Below are 18,540 nucleotides of genomic sequence, written 5' to 3'. Positions count from 1 at the left end.
TCCTGACAGATTTTGAGTGTATTTTTCCCCTGTGCTGGTCAGAAAGATGTGAGCTGAGAAATGCCTATTGCCTTCACAAATGCCATTAAGGACACGGGGCTTTTTTCAATTTAGAAGAGACAATTTCCATCATCTTTCATGTAGAATTTGGACTGCACAAAACCATAAAATTCATCTAGAGGCTTCCAGTTCTATTATTTAAGTGTTATTTGTTAAGAAGTCATCTGGTCTTGATTTAAAGGCTAGGAAATTAATGTAAACTGAAGGAGAATTTTCACGAATGACAAATTCCTTCAAACTGCTTGGTCTCATTCTGATTAAAACAATACTTTAGACTTACTTTGGCATATTACTTATTCTTCGGGGGAGAAAGGGAACAATGAACAGAGTCTTTTTTGAAAACTATGGTTTCATACTGCCAAGTTTTCATTGTAATTACTTTCTACTTTAGAAGTCGGTCACTAATACAATACAAACTTAATGTAACGGGAGTTTCAAATATGTACAAAGTGAGGTTCTTAAATACTGGTCTAAACTCATTATGAGCATGAACTGACATAGAGTTATAGCTGTGCGAGTTCAAAACTAAATTAAGCCAATAAATTAAGTGTGGGAATTAAATGACATATCCTGACTCAGTTTTCATTCATTTTTTTCTTCATTAGCCTGAGTTCATACATCTTTCTCTCTCCTCCTGAGTGCAGTGTACAATAGGTTCGGTGAGACACAGAGGTTATATCAGAGACCGGGACTCTGGTGTCCTTCAGGAAGGTCACAGGATTATATCATGGCTCTGTGCAATGGATGGTCAGAGCCTGATAAGACAATATGTCTCAGCAAATTAATGTTTCAGTGGCAGAGTCTGCATATCAGTAGTTCAAAAACCATCCTGTGCGACGCACAGTGAAAAACACAGCAAACACAAGTTTTCAAAGTTGTCCTGGGAGGTGGCAGAAGTAATCCACCTCTCCAGTGTCATCTGACAGTCACTGTTCTTGGACTTTCCTTCCCATATTCTTCTACCATAAATAACAGAAGAGCATAAAACCCAATTTTGAGTCCACTTTGTCACAGTGCTGAGCTCTGCAGTGACCTTGCTCTGAAGGACTCATGTGATCTAGTGAGGACATCTGGGACCTGAGCCTTTTTGCTGCTCACCTTGTTGGATTTCAGAGTAAGCCCCAGCTGAAGTCAATCCAACGCGATGGTGTAAACTTAGAGGAAGTAAAAGGAAAAACAGGTTAGGAGTTAAATATGGACACAGAAATGTCAGGATCTCAAACTCCCCAAACAAAAAGTGTGCAGAACTGGCTTCTGTTTTTCCCTCCCCTTCCAGAAATGATACCCACTTGGCTCTGTGGCCCCTAATGATGAGCTCTCCATCTCTGTACTTTTCTGAAGAATTGGAGAGAAACAGGCAGTAAGGAATCCCTGCCTGCTATAGCACATTACAGAACCAGCCTATTTTATTTTTCCGGTGTGGAAACGTCATTAAAAGGCATTTTCTTGTAAGTGCAGTATTTTATTTATGTCTAGTTGTGACTCCCTGAGCAGAAATCATACATTTACAGGCATTTAAACTCAGAAAAAAATTAAAGCGGCTCAGTGAAAATATTATCTCCTTAACTTCTAAAAATTACAATATTTTCGGTATTTTATTTTTAATTGTTATTTTGGCAAATCCTGCAGTGGATGCCAGCCAGCAAGTAAGTAAAATAGAGTCAAAGACTGCCCTTGTCCACTAAAATGGACTACCAATAACGCATCATTTTTTCCAACATTTTTGTTGGGTGGAGCTCGGAAGGTGATTCCCCCTTCACACCCTTACACAAATATTTATGTAGAACAGCTTTAGCTTAACCTGAAAGGAAAATTCTGAGAGTGCTTCAGAAAGCCTGTGGCAGGAAATAAAAACTTAAAATAATTTCCATTAAATTGCTGGCTCTGAACATGATGTCGTGGGCTTGGCATACATTGTGGGTTTTGAGTCAAACAAACGGCCCTACAGAAAACCCTGAAGTTTTAGACTACATCTTCACAAACTGTCTCTGTTACTCACAAACCGCTGGAAAAGGAGAGGAGGAAATGCTTCACTGCCTTGGGAGGACACATTAAATGAGCCTGCTGTCCTTGTCTACCTCCTCGCTGAAAAGCAGAAGAATAGTGAAAGGATACCCTATCTAGGGAAAAAGAAATGCATAGCATCACGGACACAAAGGACATGTGCAAAGGATCACAGGACAAGCACTTTCTTTTTTTTTTTTTTTCCCAAAATTAAAGAGGTTTTTGTTAGAAGATTAAAGGTTTGTATTTGCTTAGTTTGTTAGAGCTGAACCAGTTCTGGCAGTGCTCTCCCCTCCTAACCCAGCAAAGGGAGAAGCCAGGAACAGCTCTAAATTCAGTACTTGGGGAACAGTACTGAGTTGAGTGCTAAATTCAGACCTGTCCCTGTCTTTTCCCTTACTGGGTTAGGTTAAGCCTCCTGATTATCCAGTGACCCATTCCCAAGTGCCACAGTTAGAAGGTTCAATACCCTGTAAAGACAGCTGAGACTGGAAAAGGGTATCAGCTGGCCTCCCTGCCCTGAATCTACCTTACTCACACTGTGTGCTTGTGCACCAGCACCAATAACATTCCCCAATTTGTGATGGCAGAGGTCAGACATGTGGCAAACATCACTGGCTCATCTCCATCCATGTGCACTGGATACAGCCCTCCCACTGTAGACCCCTTGAGAGTCCCCTTCACCCTCCTTGCCGTGGCCCCCACTCACCCGGTTACAAATACAGAAAGTCAAGAAAAGAGCACTTTTTGCAAGGAAGTGAAGGTGTCCCACTTTTACCCTTTGAGTTCCATTTATAAAGGATGGCAACTGATTGCTTGGCTCCCTACTTAAAATAATTTTGTCCCACTATGAAGCTGAGAACACAAAGCTAATACATTTTAACATGGAAGTGAACAGAGACATCCTTTAAAAACAGTAAATTCTGTCTTTGCCATGCAAGGAAACTGTTGTATTTCTCTGTATTCCTATGATGCATGCAGTACATGTGGGGATACTGGAGATGTCCTCACGCTGACTTACCAGTGGGCCTCCACTCCTGGTTAAGCATCTGAGAAAGTGAGGAGCTAAGGACTGAAGGTCCCTTTTCCAATCCTGTCACCACCATTGCAACCAGAGTTGTTGGTTCTCATATATGGTGGATTCACATCACGGAAAAGTTTGGCCATTAAATTTTTGTCTGCCTAGGTCATCCAGTAGGATTTAAATTCTATTTTCCATATTTAATATAATGCCAAGAATTGTAAAGCCCTATATAACTAAATCAAAACTGTAGGAAAAGCTGTAACAAAACCCATAGCTTTACGAGATGAGAGGTGCCAGTTTCTGGCAGTCCCGTGCCTGTCTCTTAATTAGACGAGTGGGGAGGGTTGGACCACACTGTTCTCTCCAAATTCTCTGCTCATGCTACGGCAAGTACTACTTCACAGTTATCTTGTTTACTTTTCCTATTAGGAAACCACAGTTTAGCATATCTGCTCCCAGTCAGGCCTAAACTGCTGTGTGTAATTAGCCAATTAGCTGCTGTTAGCAAGCCTTAAAGCATTTCTCCCTGTCTGTGCTCTCTGCAAGCTACTTAAATACTTGCATGTTCATAAAGTTGTCCCAAAAGGAGGCAAGACCTGTATTTTGTTTGAAGGTTTCTGCTCTGCTGTTCCATGCAGCCTGTGAAGCTGTGCTGCTGCCATCCCAAGAGACGAAACATCCCTCACCATGGATCCTGCAAAAAGACTGGAATGTTAAATTACACTGGAAGAGTTGTGAGGAGGTTGCTCTTGGTTCAATAGAACTCACTGGTACTACCGTTAGAGGACTTAAACCTTGAGTGCTTAATTTTCTGGCCCAGAAATCAGTGAGGTGTTCTGAACCTGGAGGATCCTGCAGTGGGAGTGATCTGAGGAGACAAGTGTAACTCTGGGGCTACTGCTGAACAGCCAGGCTGTGCAAAGTGACGGCTGCAGGCCTGGATGTCACGCAGACCCCTTCCTCATCCCAGATGTGCCAGCCTCCACGTGAACACAAGCCTGTGGATGTGTGCAGTGCACATGGCCTCCTCTCACCTTGATCTGGAGGAGGTGATGGTCACTGGCTGCGCATCCCTGTTGGCCCCACAGCCAAGTGTTGTCAGGGAAGGAATTGGAGGGGCTGCAGCTGCCTCCCTGTGCAGTTTCAGGCTGCTTCATTCTCACAACAGCTATGCCCAGACATGCAGAGCAGTACCTCTCCTGTTCATCTGATGACTTCCTCCATATCAGGTGGCAACTTAAGTCCTGTGCACCAGGGCTAAACATCCATAATTTGGGCAGGAATGTGATTTGGCGGGGCAGAGATATCCCAGAGTCCTTGTGCTACTGAAACGCTGAGTTTGGTGTGGGTTTTGGGGTTGTTTTGGTTTTTTTTTGCTTAGTAAGTTAGGTCAGCCTCAAAGAAAGAAACAATGAAATATACATACTGTTTTGCATTTTTAATGCTTATAAATAGGCATTTACCAAATGGGCAGGGAATCTTTAAACAGCGGAACAAACATTATAGCTTTATGACAAATCATTGCAACAAATTTTTGCTAAAGAGTTCTGATTAATAAATTATTACTCTGCATTTGGGAAATGTGGTGGATTTATTAATGTGGACTTTTAATCCCTGCCGTGATGGAAATACTCAGCAGTGCTGTTCAGACGCTTGATCTCAGAGTTCTCATTTATAAATCTAAGTCACATTTCCTGGACATATTTTTTAGTCTGCTGAATGCAGCTTAAGCAAAGGCTTTTCCAAAAGTGTTTATTTTTTAGGATATGGCTTAGATGGACTTCTGTTTCAAAGTTGGGCTGAAATGATTGCCTAATTTGTAATGGAAATGAAGTTTTTTTTAAAAAAAAAAATGCTATGCAGGAGGAGGTATGAATTGCTAATGGGTCATGGCCTTGTCTTCCCACTGACAGGCATAAATTTCGTCCCCAGCGGAGTCACAGGGGAGACTGTTACCATATGCATGCAAATCACTGTCTGTGGGGTAGAAGTTTGCACAATGCCTTCTGAAACTTACCTCCAAGCAGAGCAAAAACTGAGGTGTGTCTGTCTGTGCCTGTAAGAAAGGGCCTGCCCCACCAGCAGCTGCAAAGAAGGAAAGCCCTGTGCCCATCTTGGGTGCGGCGTGTGAAGCCTGACAAGTCTAGCTGCACGACCACCCCAGTCTCCTCTGTGTTTTTAGTCTGCTCTCTTTTCTTCATCCCACACACATTCTGGCTGGAGCACTCTATAGTGGTCTATGCAGATCATGTAAAGAGCATTCCATTTTCCTCGTCTTTCTGACCTGGGATGGATGAGCAGAGCTGATGGTTTTGTTGGCTCCAACACACCTAAACCAACCCAAGTACGTTTCACATGACTGACAGGTCAGGTTCTTACCTGCCACAACTTCATGGCTGCAATACTTCATCTGCTTAGAAAACAGTGTCTCTGTACAGGCAAGCCAACCCTTTCTCTTGGTTTGCAGATGAAATGCAGAGTGGGGATGGAGACGGGGGTGGAGATAATTAGAAGCTGCCAGTGTCCGGGCAGATTTTCAACATCTTTTAATGTGATTGTTTCTATCTTTGCTCAAATCTATCTTTTGGTAATGATGTTCTTCCCAAAGCCTTGCCCTCACCGTTCCTTAACTGGGGAGGGTTATTCAGAGAAGTGTGGACAAGACTTTATTAAGCCTGTCTAAGAATTACCCTGAAGTTTGCTTCCAGATGGGAAACCAAGATAAAGATTGTGCTTGTCTCCAGAAAAAAAAGAACAACTTTCTATGTAGCTCAAACTCAATCTTGTGACCATTGGTATCTTCTAACAACAAACCTGATGGAGAGGGATGGATTTCCCCTCTAGAATAAACTCAATACGCTGCTGGGGCAGACCACAACTCTCCTGAAACTGCAGTGAGTATCTTGCATTTCACAATAGCAGATAACTGTGCCATTTCTGGACTGATTAACCTTTAGCACTGACTGAAGTTCACAAAACACTGATGTGGCCCATGTTTCTACTAAATCAGCTGATCTTTGTTAGGAACCAAGGAGCCATGAAGGACAGCTGCATGCGGTCTGTGCCTTTTCTCTGCTCTCCCTCTTGACAGCACTCCCCACCTCTAAAGAGGTCCTTGCTCTTGGCCACTGGTGGGGCCAGTGAGGGACTTGTACTGTCCTGTGTGTTCAGCTGATGACATATTTTTATTGGTGAGCATATGGAAAATGCAATTTTTCTGATACCTTCATGTCACTCAGAGCCCTGACTTAAACTGAGACCTTGGAAAAAGTTTTAATTGCAGCCTTTTGTCCCAGAACAGCTTGCTGGGGTGAGAGAATGAGCACTGTCAACATGTGTATGCATACTTAAATGCATCCACTAATCTCCATCCTTGACCCCTTAGTGCTGAGTGATAGTCCTTCCAACTTTGTTTGATACCTTATTCCTAACAGGGCATTTTTAGGAAAAAGGCAGAAAAATCAAGTTACATCATAGGACCAAATCACATCATAGAGGAATTTTAAAGCAGACACCTTGGCTTGAAGAACAGATTGGGTGAGCACCCTGAATTATTTAATTTACCTATTTATTTTTCTTTTTTCTGAGTGGCTTGCAGGGAGACCCTATCTCAATTACAGGAACTCAGCTGGGGACAGCATGGCCCCAAGCTTCAGGCTGGAGCACAGCATTGCAATGCCCGGTCTGGCTCTGAATTTATCCCTGCTCTGCTCTCACAGAGGCAGGGTGATGATGTGGGCTGCAGTGTCATACTGATACAGCAAATACTGGTGGAAAGGGGTGGCAGAGATATGTACGCTCAGTTGGTGTGTAGCAATACATTTTGCAGTGCAGGCACTGACTCTGCCATGGGTCGTGGCTGTGCTAACGGCCAATAATGCTTATTGTCATGTTTGAGAAACAACAGGTGAGCAGATGACCCCGAGAGAAGTGAATCCCCTGTCAGTGAGCTATTCCATCTGAATTTATGATGTGTGATGTATTAACCCATCAGGATTTGCTGCGGAGCCTTAAATTACAGCCATGCCTTGATGTGGAAGGACACTGAGAGTTATGCCTGTGTTCATAAAGGATTAGATTTAAGCAGCTCTAGAGGAGCGATCTGTGATAAAACCCATGCAGGTGTTGCGCATCTACTGCTGCTCAGGTCTGGAAACAGCATTAGCTCTGCTGGGCTGAGTTTCTTGATGGCTGGCTCCCAGGCGAGGTGTTTTGTAATTTAGTCTGTGGTGGTCACCAGGCTTTGAAAAAGTATAAGGTGGAGCAATACTGCATCCTTACTGCTTGCTCCAGCTCCTCTTGCTTTAGTTGTATTTTAAGCAAAAGCAGTGATTCGCCTACCTGTATCCAAAGCAAACACATAGATTTACATCAAGCACTTAATCTTTTTTCTTTTTCTTTTTTTTTCTTTTTTTTTCTCTTTTTTTTGGTGGTGAAGTTGTCTAAGAGCTCTTTGACATTTTATAGCTGACATCTTTCTTCCTTTGTTGATACAGGTACAGTGAGGTGGGTCTGGAGTTCTGAGTTTCCTAATTAGAGGCAACTTCGGTGTATATGGGCTCTTACCCACTGTGGGCAGAACTCAGGTGAAAGTGCTCTGAAAGTGCTTAGTTTTTCAGCTGTTACTTTAAAAATTATACAGGTATAATTAATTTTTTGAGGCCTAACAGCATCTTAGAAATGAAGACAATCCAAATACAAATTTGCATTTTCAATTATATTCATCCCCCATGTCTCTGAAATTAGTGCTGTTACACGTATTACATGAAAGGCAGAGAGTCTGTGAGAAATAAAAGTTCTCTCTAAAAAGCCTAGTTGAATTCCATGTGCCATTTGCCTTGCATGACTGGTTAATGTATTGCTACTGCATCTTATGCATACCTGAGAAAATACTTTTTAAAGAATATATTATCGAATTGGCTGAAAATTATCAAGTTCATCTGTTTTGGGGGTCAGTGTTGAAAAATGCATTGGAAAAATGAATACTTATTTAAGTAACATTGTTTGTGAGTAGAACTATCATTTTTAAGGTGTTTCTTTATTTTCAGTGTTTCTATATACAAAATGTTTTCCTTTTGCCAGAAAAAAACAATACTCACATGCTTTTTTAGTAGTTACATTCTTTTAAAGTGTAGATTCATTTTTTACTAGAATTATTCAGCCTTGAAGGTCACAGAATCTTCACAGAATTGAAGGGGTTGGAAGGGACCTTCAGAGATCATCAAGTCAAATCCCCCTGCCAAAACAGGTTCCCTAGGACAGGTCACACATGTCGGCATCCAGATGGGTCTTGAATATCTCCAGAGAAAAAGACTCCACAACCCCCCTGGGCAGCCTATTCCAGTGCTCTGTCAGCCTTACTGGGGAAAAGTTCTTCCACATATTGGTGCAGAACTACCTGTGCTCCAACTTGAGGCCATCATCCCTTGTCTTGTCCCCAACAGACCATTGAAAAGAGGCTGGCCATTTCCCCCCTGTGCCACACACTTCAGATATTTATAAACATTGATCAGATCCTCTCTCAGTCTTCTTTTCTCAATGTTGAACAACCCCAGCTCACTCAGCCTTTCTCACAGGGGAGATGCTCTGGGCCCTTAATCATCTTTGTGTCCCTCCACTGGACTCAAAGGTTGTATTTTACAATTTTGAAAGAGAAGCTTTCCTGGTGCAATCCTTGATGCACTCCTGTGAGCATTATCTCCAAAGATAATTTGATGGTTGGAAAAGCTATGGGAATTGAAAACCTTTCCACAGACCCGTGTTTTCTAGCTGAGGCAGTTCTTGTGCAATAGGATGTATAATAAAAGTGGACATGTTACTATAGAGTGAAGAGGCAGAGAAAAGAAAAGAAGGGTTAAAAATACCCCAAATGTTAGGTTTTGTGCTGAGTATTGTGTTTTTCAGAATTAAATATCCCAGGAAATTCCCTTGAGAGAAGCCGATGCAGTAAAGCTCAACTATACTTGATTGCAGTCAGTAACAGCATAAAATCTTATTTTAACTGGCTTTCCACACAAGCAATGCTGGGTGCATGCTAATAATGCTGTGCCCTGCATTAATAACTAAGAAAATAAATTTATTGTTAGTTTTCCATAATGAATGGACAGAAACCAGATTACCTGGATCTTTTGAAACTGATTAGGCTATAAAGTGTATGATTGCCATTTAGTACTGCCAGGTTGGGACACAGTCTGATAAGCCTGAAAGCTGCTCTCAAACCTTATTTTTGCATTGTTGTTTTGACAGGCTGTGCAGATCCAGTTACAAAACATGTTCTTGAAACTGCCTCGCTCTGAGAATATGTCTGGGGGCCATTTGGTTTGACATACAGCTGAGGAAAGGTTAAGAAAAGCAGGATCAGTCCTTCATTCATGTCTGCCTCCTCTGAAGTACTTTTGGGTGTTGGACTTGATGATCTCTTGAGGTCCCTTCCAAACCCTACAATTCTGTGATGAACACTCCAGGTCCAAGACTGACCCCAACACTGACACCATCTTTCAATCCGACTACATCCCTCCAGAGAGCTTGTGAAAGGGAGAGGGGTCTTTGAAGGACTCTCTTGTGAGTGCTGGCCAAACTGTCTGCTCTGGAGTAGCTGGCTCACCACTTTTCACCATCTGATACTTCAGCTTAGATGCCTGCCAGCCACTTCTTCCACTCCATCCTTCTACTGGTCATGAAAGACCAAGAGGAGAAGGGAAGATTCAGCATGCAGCTAGACTGGGCGCACCACTTGAACACAACAATTGTTCTTTATATGAAATTTAGAAGAGAAAACATGGTTAATTTCTGGACACAAAGCACTTGTGGATAGAAAGATCCATGTAAAGGCAAGACCCTCCGTAAGCCTCTCTGGATTTCGTGGCAGCCTTCCTGACTCTTCCAGAGTGGCAGGAGATCTGTATAACAAGTGTCCTATATCCAATACTGCTGGTGGTGGAGACCTAAGGCTGTTACAAAATACTGTCGGGCCATGATCCCTGTGGCCACATGCTTGTAAACAGCACTCCAAGTTGTCCAACTGTGCTGTGTCAGGATTAACAAATAATTCAATGCAGCAAGAGTGGTTCAGTACATGGGATCAGTTACTGCTGAGATTCCTACATCTACACAGTGAGAGACAGTGGGGCTTTTTTCATCAGGCTAGATTAGAGTTCAAAAAGCAACACTATAGATGTGGTTTGAAGATGTTTGAAAGGATCAAAGATTGGCTCAGAATCCCTTTATGGATTGGATGCATTTGATTTCCACCTCAGCTCGAGCTTCCGATTTAGTTTCCTCCAAAGAGAACCTAATTCGTGAACACCAAAATTACCCACTAAAACAAGCCAGAGGGCAAGGAGTGGAGATGGTCATAAGATACACTTCAAAACCACATAGCTGTCTTCAACTAATTGCCCTGATTTTTTTTAGCATACACTCAGCCATATGTAACTGTGACCTTAGCCCGCGTACACAGCATTTAAACTGTCTTCTAACTAAAAAAAATCATTGTTATTTTTGTTACATTCATAAATTTAGAAGCAGTTAGCTAGCAGATGTTTAAGTTCAAGGAAGGGCTAAGCAGGGTCAAGTGAGCAGTTTAAGTATTTCTTCCACTGAGGACATCAAAGACATAAATGTGAAAGCCAACGTGATAGAAATTGTCTGAGTGTTGTGGCCCATCTTGGTGTGCAAGTGAGTGTCCTCATCTCTGATGTTCACTCACAAAGCTTTAGTTAAAGGGCTTACTGGGGCTTTATATGAGAGATGTCCCCCTAATCTACAAGCAAACAGAGTGAATGCAGAGTTCCTGCCACCCGTGCCATTTGTAACTTCACTCTTCTTATTCGATGGGTATTCCAATCCCTGCTTTCCTTCCCTGGGCTGCAGCAAGGTGCAGGATGGAGAGAAAAGCAGAATGAAGGTGATCAGTATGGAGCTGTGCTGGAGCTGTGAGGTCCTGAGTGGGGAACAAACCCTCAGCAGAAGGAAGCAATGTCACACTCCCAGACCAGGAACTGTGAAATTACTTTTTCTTACTGTTCCTTTGTTTTTCGTACTTCACTATCATTGTTAAGATATTACTTTCATCAACTGCTCTTAGTTGGTTGCATTCTTAGTTTGTTGGCTTCCTCCTGTCATCCTTTTCCTCTGTTTCTTTGTGTGTGGTTTTTTGAGGACAGTGTTTTTCTTGTTTATTTTAATTGCTGGTGAAAATTAAGAATTCCAAATCAGGAGCACTAACAAAGAACTAAAATTTAAAAAAAAAAACCCATCCTTGAAAGTCAGGAAAAAGAATAGTCTCTGATGGGTCATGTTTGGCAGCACAGAATATAAATTAATTTTTTGCTGGTATTTTGTAAGAATCAGCCATTGATTCAAAAACCAATTCTGCTGAAATAAAGACTTCTTAATTTGTCTATCCTGTCTTTGAGCTGGAATACCAAAATTTTGAAAGCTGTTTTTCTATATAAAGGAAAACCAGAAACTTATTTTTCTTCTAGCTATTAAAGAAACTGGGCTGAAATTAAGTACAAAGCAAATAGCATGCATGTAAGTATAGTGAGCAGCAGTGTAGGAAGTAAGGGTCTGAAATGCCTTACAATATGTATTTTTAGCAAAGGATAAACCCAGAACTGTTCTTATTCAACTAGCATCAAGGCATTCCATCTTAGTTTTGTTTGCTGGCCATTTAAAAAAAAAAAGAATCCACTGGACATATTGGAAAATATGCTAGTGCATAATTCATTAGCTGATTCCCATGTTAGAGCTGCTGTTATTAGTCAAACAATTGCTTGCCTGTGACATTATACTGAAGACATAGATGGACTTACATTTTACCCTGTTGTAACTTTACGGATTGAGACATTCTCAGACATAAAGGGGAAAACATGACAATCAAAGGAGTTCTGATAAGAATTTCCTATTTCCTTATTTTTTTGATAAAAAAGTTAAAGAATAACATCCCTTCCAAACTCTCCAAACTCTTGGGCTATCAGTAACCTGCTGGTTTGCTACCCTGTTTTATTTTATTTTGTTGGTTTGGTTTTAATGTTTTTATTTTATTGATTATATATTTAAACTTGTAACTTAGTAATTATTGAGCAAAACATAGCAAAGGCAAACTGAGGGTGGAAGATAAGGAGCTGAAGTTTTGCTTTCTGTTGTCTTTCCTTTTTCTTAAAGAATATTTCAGGTCAGCCCTGTTTTAAAAGGACCATCCCTATTCATGCCATAGGAAAAGCAGTATTTTTTTTTTTCACTAATAATTATTAATTTTTCACTATTAATTTTTTTAATCTTAAAAGCAAGGCTATTTACTTGTTTTGTATTCTTTATTTGAAGCCTAGAGAAATCTTGTCTCTTTGTGCATAGTAAATTACAGGGCATTGGAATTTTATGGTTCTGTAGCATATTTCTTAAATTTCTGTAACTGCTTCTGAAAAAGGGAGAAAATGGCTAACAAATTTGTAATACTCAGCTTCTCAAAACCTTCAAGAAAGACAACTAGCTGGCGTTATTTAACAGAAAGCTGCTGGTACCCTTTGTGAGTAAATGAGAGATTGGCTAAAAAAAATGGCAGCCTACTACTTTATTGACTAAATCTTTAGGTGAAAATCTATTTGTTGTTTTGTGGTAGTTCCATTAAGTCTTATATCCAGGCACTTCCAAACATGAAAACAGCGTGTCTGTTTTGAATACTGATATGCCATTCAATAGAAGCTGCTGCAATTAATGAAAATCCAAATTTTAATTTTATGCTTAATGTAAAGTGAAAATGTTACTAGTTTTTGAAATAGTTTCAACTAAATTGCTAGGAAATAATTTGTGTTTTTCTCAATCTCAATATTAATATTAATGCAGACTTCCCTTCTTCTAAGTAACAAATTTTCCTCTCCTGGTTTTGGCTGGGATAGTTAATTTTCTTCCTAACAACTGGTCCTGTGCTGTGTTTGGGATTTGGTATGAAAAATACTGTTGATTACACACATGTTATAGTGGATGCTAAGTATGTTTACAATTAAGCCAAGGACTTTTCAGCTTCCCAAGTCCTACCAGCAGGAAGGCATAAACCTTCAGCAGGAGGTGCACAAGAGGTTAGTAGAGCACAGCCAGGACAGCTGAGTCAGACTGGCCACAGAAATATTCCATATAGTACAATGTCATGTTCAGTATATAAATTGGGGTGAGCGGGCCAGGGAGGGGAAGGATCCCTGCTCAGAGGACAGGTTGAGCTTTGTTCAGTGGGTGGTGAGCAATTTCATTGTGCATCACTTGTTTTATATATTCTATTATACTTTTCTCTTTGTTTGTTGTCTTATCTTTATCTCAACTGTTATGGGTTTCCATGGCAATGTTTCAGTGTGTGTGTGGGGGGGGGGGGGTGGGGGTTCATGCAAGGGTGGCTTCTACAGGAAGCTCCTAGAAGCTTCCCCCATGTCTGGCAGAGCCAGTACCAGCTGGCTCCAAGACACACCTGCTGCTGGTCAAGGCTGAGCCCATAAGCAACAGTGGTAGTGCCTCTGGGGAAAAAGAGTTCAGAAGAGGAAAAAAAGCACAAGTGGCAGCTTTTTCATAGAATCACAGAATCAGTAGGTTGGAAAAGACCTTTGAGATCACCGAGTCCAACTGCACCTGTCCTCTACTAAACCCTTCTTTCAAATACATCCAGGGTTGGTGACTCAACCCCCTCCCTGGGCAGCCTGTTCCAGTGCCCAATAACCCTTTTGGTGAAGAACTTCTTCCTAATGTCTGATCTGAACCTGCCCAGGAGCAGCTTGAGTCCATTCCCCCTTGTCCTATCTCCTGTTGCTTGAGTGAAAAGATCAACACCCATCTCTCTACAACCTCCTTTCAGGTAGTTGTAGGTGGCGCTAAGGTCTCCCCTCAGCCTCCACTTCTCCAAGCTAAACAACCCAAGCTCCCTCAGCCACTCCTTGGTGAGTTTGCCCTCCAGCCCCCTCACCAGCCTGCTTGCCCTTCTATGGACGTGCTTCAGGGCCTCAGTGTTTTTCGTCTATTGAGGAACCCCAAACTGATTGCAGTACTTGAGGTGCAGCCTCACCCATGATGAGGACACAATCACTTCACTGGACCTGCTGGCCACTCTATTTCTGATATGAACCAATACTGGCATTTTTGCTGCCAGAGAAAGGAGTGAGAAGATGTGAGAAACTTTACAGACACTGAGGTCAGTGCAGAAGGAGGGAGAGGAGGTGCTCCAGGCACTGGAGCCATGATTCTCCTACAACCTGTGGAGAAGACTGGTGCAGCAGGTTGGCCCCTGCAGCCCATGAAGGTCCATGGTAGAATAGTTTTCCACCTGTAGCCCATGGAGGACCGCACACTAGAGAAGCTGGAGGCACACTAAAGAGGCTGTTACCCCAGGGGAAGCCTGTGCTGGAGCAAGCTCCTGGCAGTCCATGGAGAGGGACCCATGGGACTCACGCTGGAGCGGGTTTGCTGGCAGGTCTTGTGACCCCATGGGGGACCCACGCTGAAGCAGTCTGATCCTGAAGGCCTGCACCCCATGGAAGGGACTCATGAGGTGAAGATCTGCAGCCCATGGGAAGGACTCACTTTGGAGAATTTCATTGAGGACTGTCTGCTGTGGGAGGGTCCCCATTCTGGAGCAGGGGCAGAGTGTGAGGAGTCCTCCCCTGAGGATGAAGGAGCGGCAAAGACAACGTGTGAAGTGCAGACCCTCAACCCCCATTCCTCATTCCCCTGTGCTGCTGGGAGAGGAGGAAAAGAAATGGGGAGTGGAGTTGAGCCCGGGAAGAAGGGAGGGGTGGGGGAATGTTTTAACATTTGTTTCATTTCTCATTACCCTCCTCTGTTTTGATTGGGTAATAAATTAAACGCATTTTTTTCTAAGTTGAGTCTGTTTTGCCCATGACAGTAATTGGTGAATGATCTCTCTCTGTCCTTATCTTGACCCATGAGCCTTTCATTATATCTTCTCTCCCCTGCCCAGCTGAGGAGAGGGAGTGATAGACAAACTTTGGGGGGCATCTGGCCTCCAGCCAGGGTCAACCCACTTCATCAAACCACAAGTTTTACTTCTTTTTCCTTTCTCCCCCATCCCACTAGAGCAAGGAGCAAGCAAGAGGCTGTGTGGTGCTTAGTTGCTGGCTGGAGTTAAACTATGACATTATCTAAGCTCTTTTTCAGCTATGTTTAAACACTGCTGATGTGCTGAAACCCCCCTGAAGATTAGTATTCATCAGCAACTTGTGCAGTTTAGGTAACTTCCAGGGTTAACTCTCCAGCACAGATCAATAAAAGAATTCAGAAGCAATGTGATTTAAGAAGCAGAAGAGCTGGCCCAATGCTTTGAATAACTAATTCTTTGCTTGATACTGGAAATCTTTCTTGTTGCACATTACAGAGAGTGACTTTTGCTGGGTTTTAATTTCTAGGGTGATAGGATTATATAAATAATTTCATAAATTTTCCCATGCTGATGCATATGCAGTCTACTAACCATGCATATATATATATATAAATCCTTCCTTATTTATGCTTTATTTTATTTTAGAAGATGGCAGAGAACACAACAAAGAAATCTGTACTTGCATTTCTACTTTCAAAATGCTTCAAAGAAGCATAAAACAAAGGATTTGGAATATAGCTTGCTTTATTTCCATTGTAAATCATATTCACAGAGTAGTTGTTTGTTGGTTTGGGGGGTTTTTTCCCCTTAGTCTTGTAATCATTTTGTTTACTATGGCAAAGTATTTTCATACTTTGATCTATTCCTTTTTTTTTGTGTTTCCTGGGACAGAAGTAGAAGTACGGCCAGTCAATAAGGAGAAATCCCCATATTGAAAAGAACAACATGATTTAATAGTTGTCAATTCATGGGCATTAAAATTCAGATACATTGTGAAATACAAGATAATGACAGAGAACATGAATTGATTCTAATGATAGCATATTCTCTCATGAACAGAAAATAGCACAGACTTTTATCCAGTTCTTAAGCTGCTTTTTAAAGTTTTTATCCAAGCACCTAGCTAGCTTAGTTGAAAATAAGAAAACATCCTGACATTTGACATTATAAAAGGAAATGGAGTCAGTAGCCGCAAAAATAAATATAATTCGTGTCTCTTTGCCTATTTGTGCTCACTTCTCAGGTAATCATACGCTTTTTATGATTTTTATACCTGCTTACATTAGAACTAATTATTTTTTCTTACAAATGTATTTTCATCAAACTATCCAATTAACTGTATCTGATATAATAGTACATAATGTTGTATATCAATACATAGATCTAAATCTAGCCTGATCCCAAATTAGACTACTGGGCTCTTCATAAGTAACACGACAAATGCAAATTCACATACTGCAACTCCATTACATGAACATACGGTTCCTAGCAAGCAATATCTTCAATGCAAACTTACAGGCATAACTGAACAATAAAGTTGGCCATCCGTGATCATATTCCAGCTCGGCATATCTCCGGAGAGACCCAATTCCTTGTTGTCCTGTGGCCTCATTTTGCTGCCAAGCTGGGAGCTCAAGGAGCTTTCCCTGGAGCTGAGGGATCACCTGGGTGGTGCAGAGCCTGCTCAGCCACCGGCCCGGGGTTTGGGTGATGCACAAAGCAGGGGTGGGTTGGGGGGATGCTACGTCTAGGCTGTCACAGCGGCAGCCCGGAGATATGGACACAGAAGGCATAAACTAGCGCAAGCCTGAGATTGCTGTGATTTAGGACCTGACCAGCCATCTCCAGAGCGTTGCAAGGTTGGTGAAAGGCTGGATTTGCCTTTCCCGCAGTGCCTTTGGTCTAGCAGTGAGGGCACTTTAGCCAGCCCCACGAGTGGGTTGGATGTGTACATTTTTTATGCAGGCAAAATATAATCCCCAGTCCTGCAAAAAAGATGTGTCTGGGTGAAACCCTGTGAAGGGTATCCCTGGAGAGGTACAAAAAAAAAAAGGAAGAAAAAAAAAAAAAGTCATGAGGGTCTCTTCACCTCTGTGCAATAGGAAAACCATGCAGCCTCCTCCAGATCTAGCAGATCTTTGGGGAGAATAGAGCGAGCTGCATAAAAGGCTTCTCTCTTTACAGCAACTCTGGATCTAGCTGGGGTAAACAACTGGGATATTCCCTATAGCTTTTCCCATCCCACAACCTCCCTGTCCAAGCTTCAGAAAAGACTATGAAATAGTTTTCATCTTTTCCCCATGTTTCTGAAAGCTGGAGGGGGGAACAACATATTCCTCTTGGTCATGGTCCAGTCTTGCATACCCCACTCCTTGTCCTGTATGGATATTTTCCATTTATATTTCCATTTCCATTTTTTCTCCAAAGGGTAAAGGTTCTGAATGGCCAGAGAAAATGTGTAAAATGGACACCAATTTAAAAAATAGCCATACAGAGAAGATTAAGAGGGTTTAGGGGCTTGTAATAAGTCTCTGTTTATAGCTAAAGTTTCCAGAAAAATCCAATTCCTAGTGGATTAAAAAAGGGGGAGTGGGAGATTGGCACCGAAATTGCTTCATCTGTGTAGTATGAGCAAATATCCACAGTGGATGCATATATCCTCAGAAGGATGGAAATTTGCCTCTGAGATTGATGGGAACAAACTCCAAAAAGATACCACGTACATGGTGGTATCTTTCCACAACAGTCCTACCACATCTTGTATCTGGTTTGTTCACAGAGTTTTAAAACAGGACCACAACCAATCGTGGAAAGACATTTATTAAGTCATGTCCATGGGAAAAGAACTACACCAAACTATTCATGAAAGCATACCAGTTGTGTCCTACTTGGATAAATACCACTATATCTCATTTAGGTATGGAAACAGTGGGAAGCTATAAAACTTTGCGTATACAAATATTGGTCCTCTGAAATCTTCATAGTCAGCAAGCATAGAGTAGGAAAAGAGTTCTCCATTTTTAAGTGGTAGAACCAATACTGGATAGAGAATGTCAACACTGCCTAAGAGATTACTCAAGACCAAGATATTTTTGATCAGTGGCCTCTTTGTTTTTCTTTTTGGATATCCAGCTTGAGACACCGTAAGTGTAGTAAGTTTTCAGAAAGCCTTGAGCACCCAGTCTCTGAAAAAATTGGTTGCATTAAGGTATCCGAAGATGAGCACCAAGAATTGCTGCATCCAAAATAAGTTTGCATCAGAAATCAAAATTCCCTCAAATTGGTATTTAGGGAGGACCTAGTGCTTTAGGCAGCTCTAAAAATTCTAGGCACCATGCACAGTGCGTGTTTATCTCTGACACTGGCAGATATAGGTAAACATCTTCCACCTAGACCACTGCAGGTTTAGCAAAAATAGTTATTTCCATACTTTTTTCCTGTTAACTCTAAGGAGGATTAACTAAATAATTCTGGGCTGATGTCTGTCATACTATATTTTCATCAATAGTTTAGAAAATAGATGTACTTTTTTGGTAAAAATGAGATGTAAGGAAACAAAGTTTGTTTTTTTTTT

This window comes from Gallinula chloropus (assembly GCF_964237585.1).
Source record: "Gallinula chloropus genome assembly, chromosome: Z".
Classification (NCBI taxonomy): Eukaryota; Metazoa; Chordata; class Aves; order Gruiformes; family Rallidae; genus Gallinula; species Gallinula chloropus.
Note: the sequence above shows the minus strand (reverse complement) of the source record.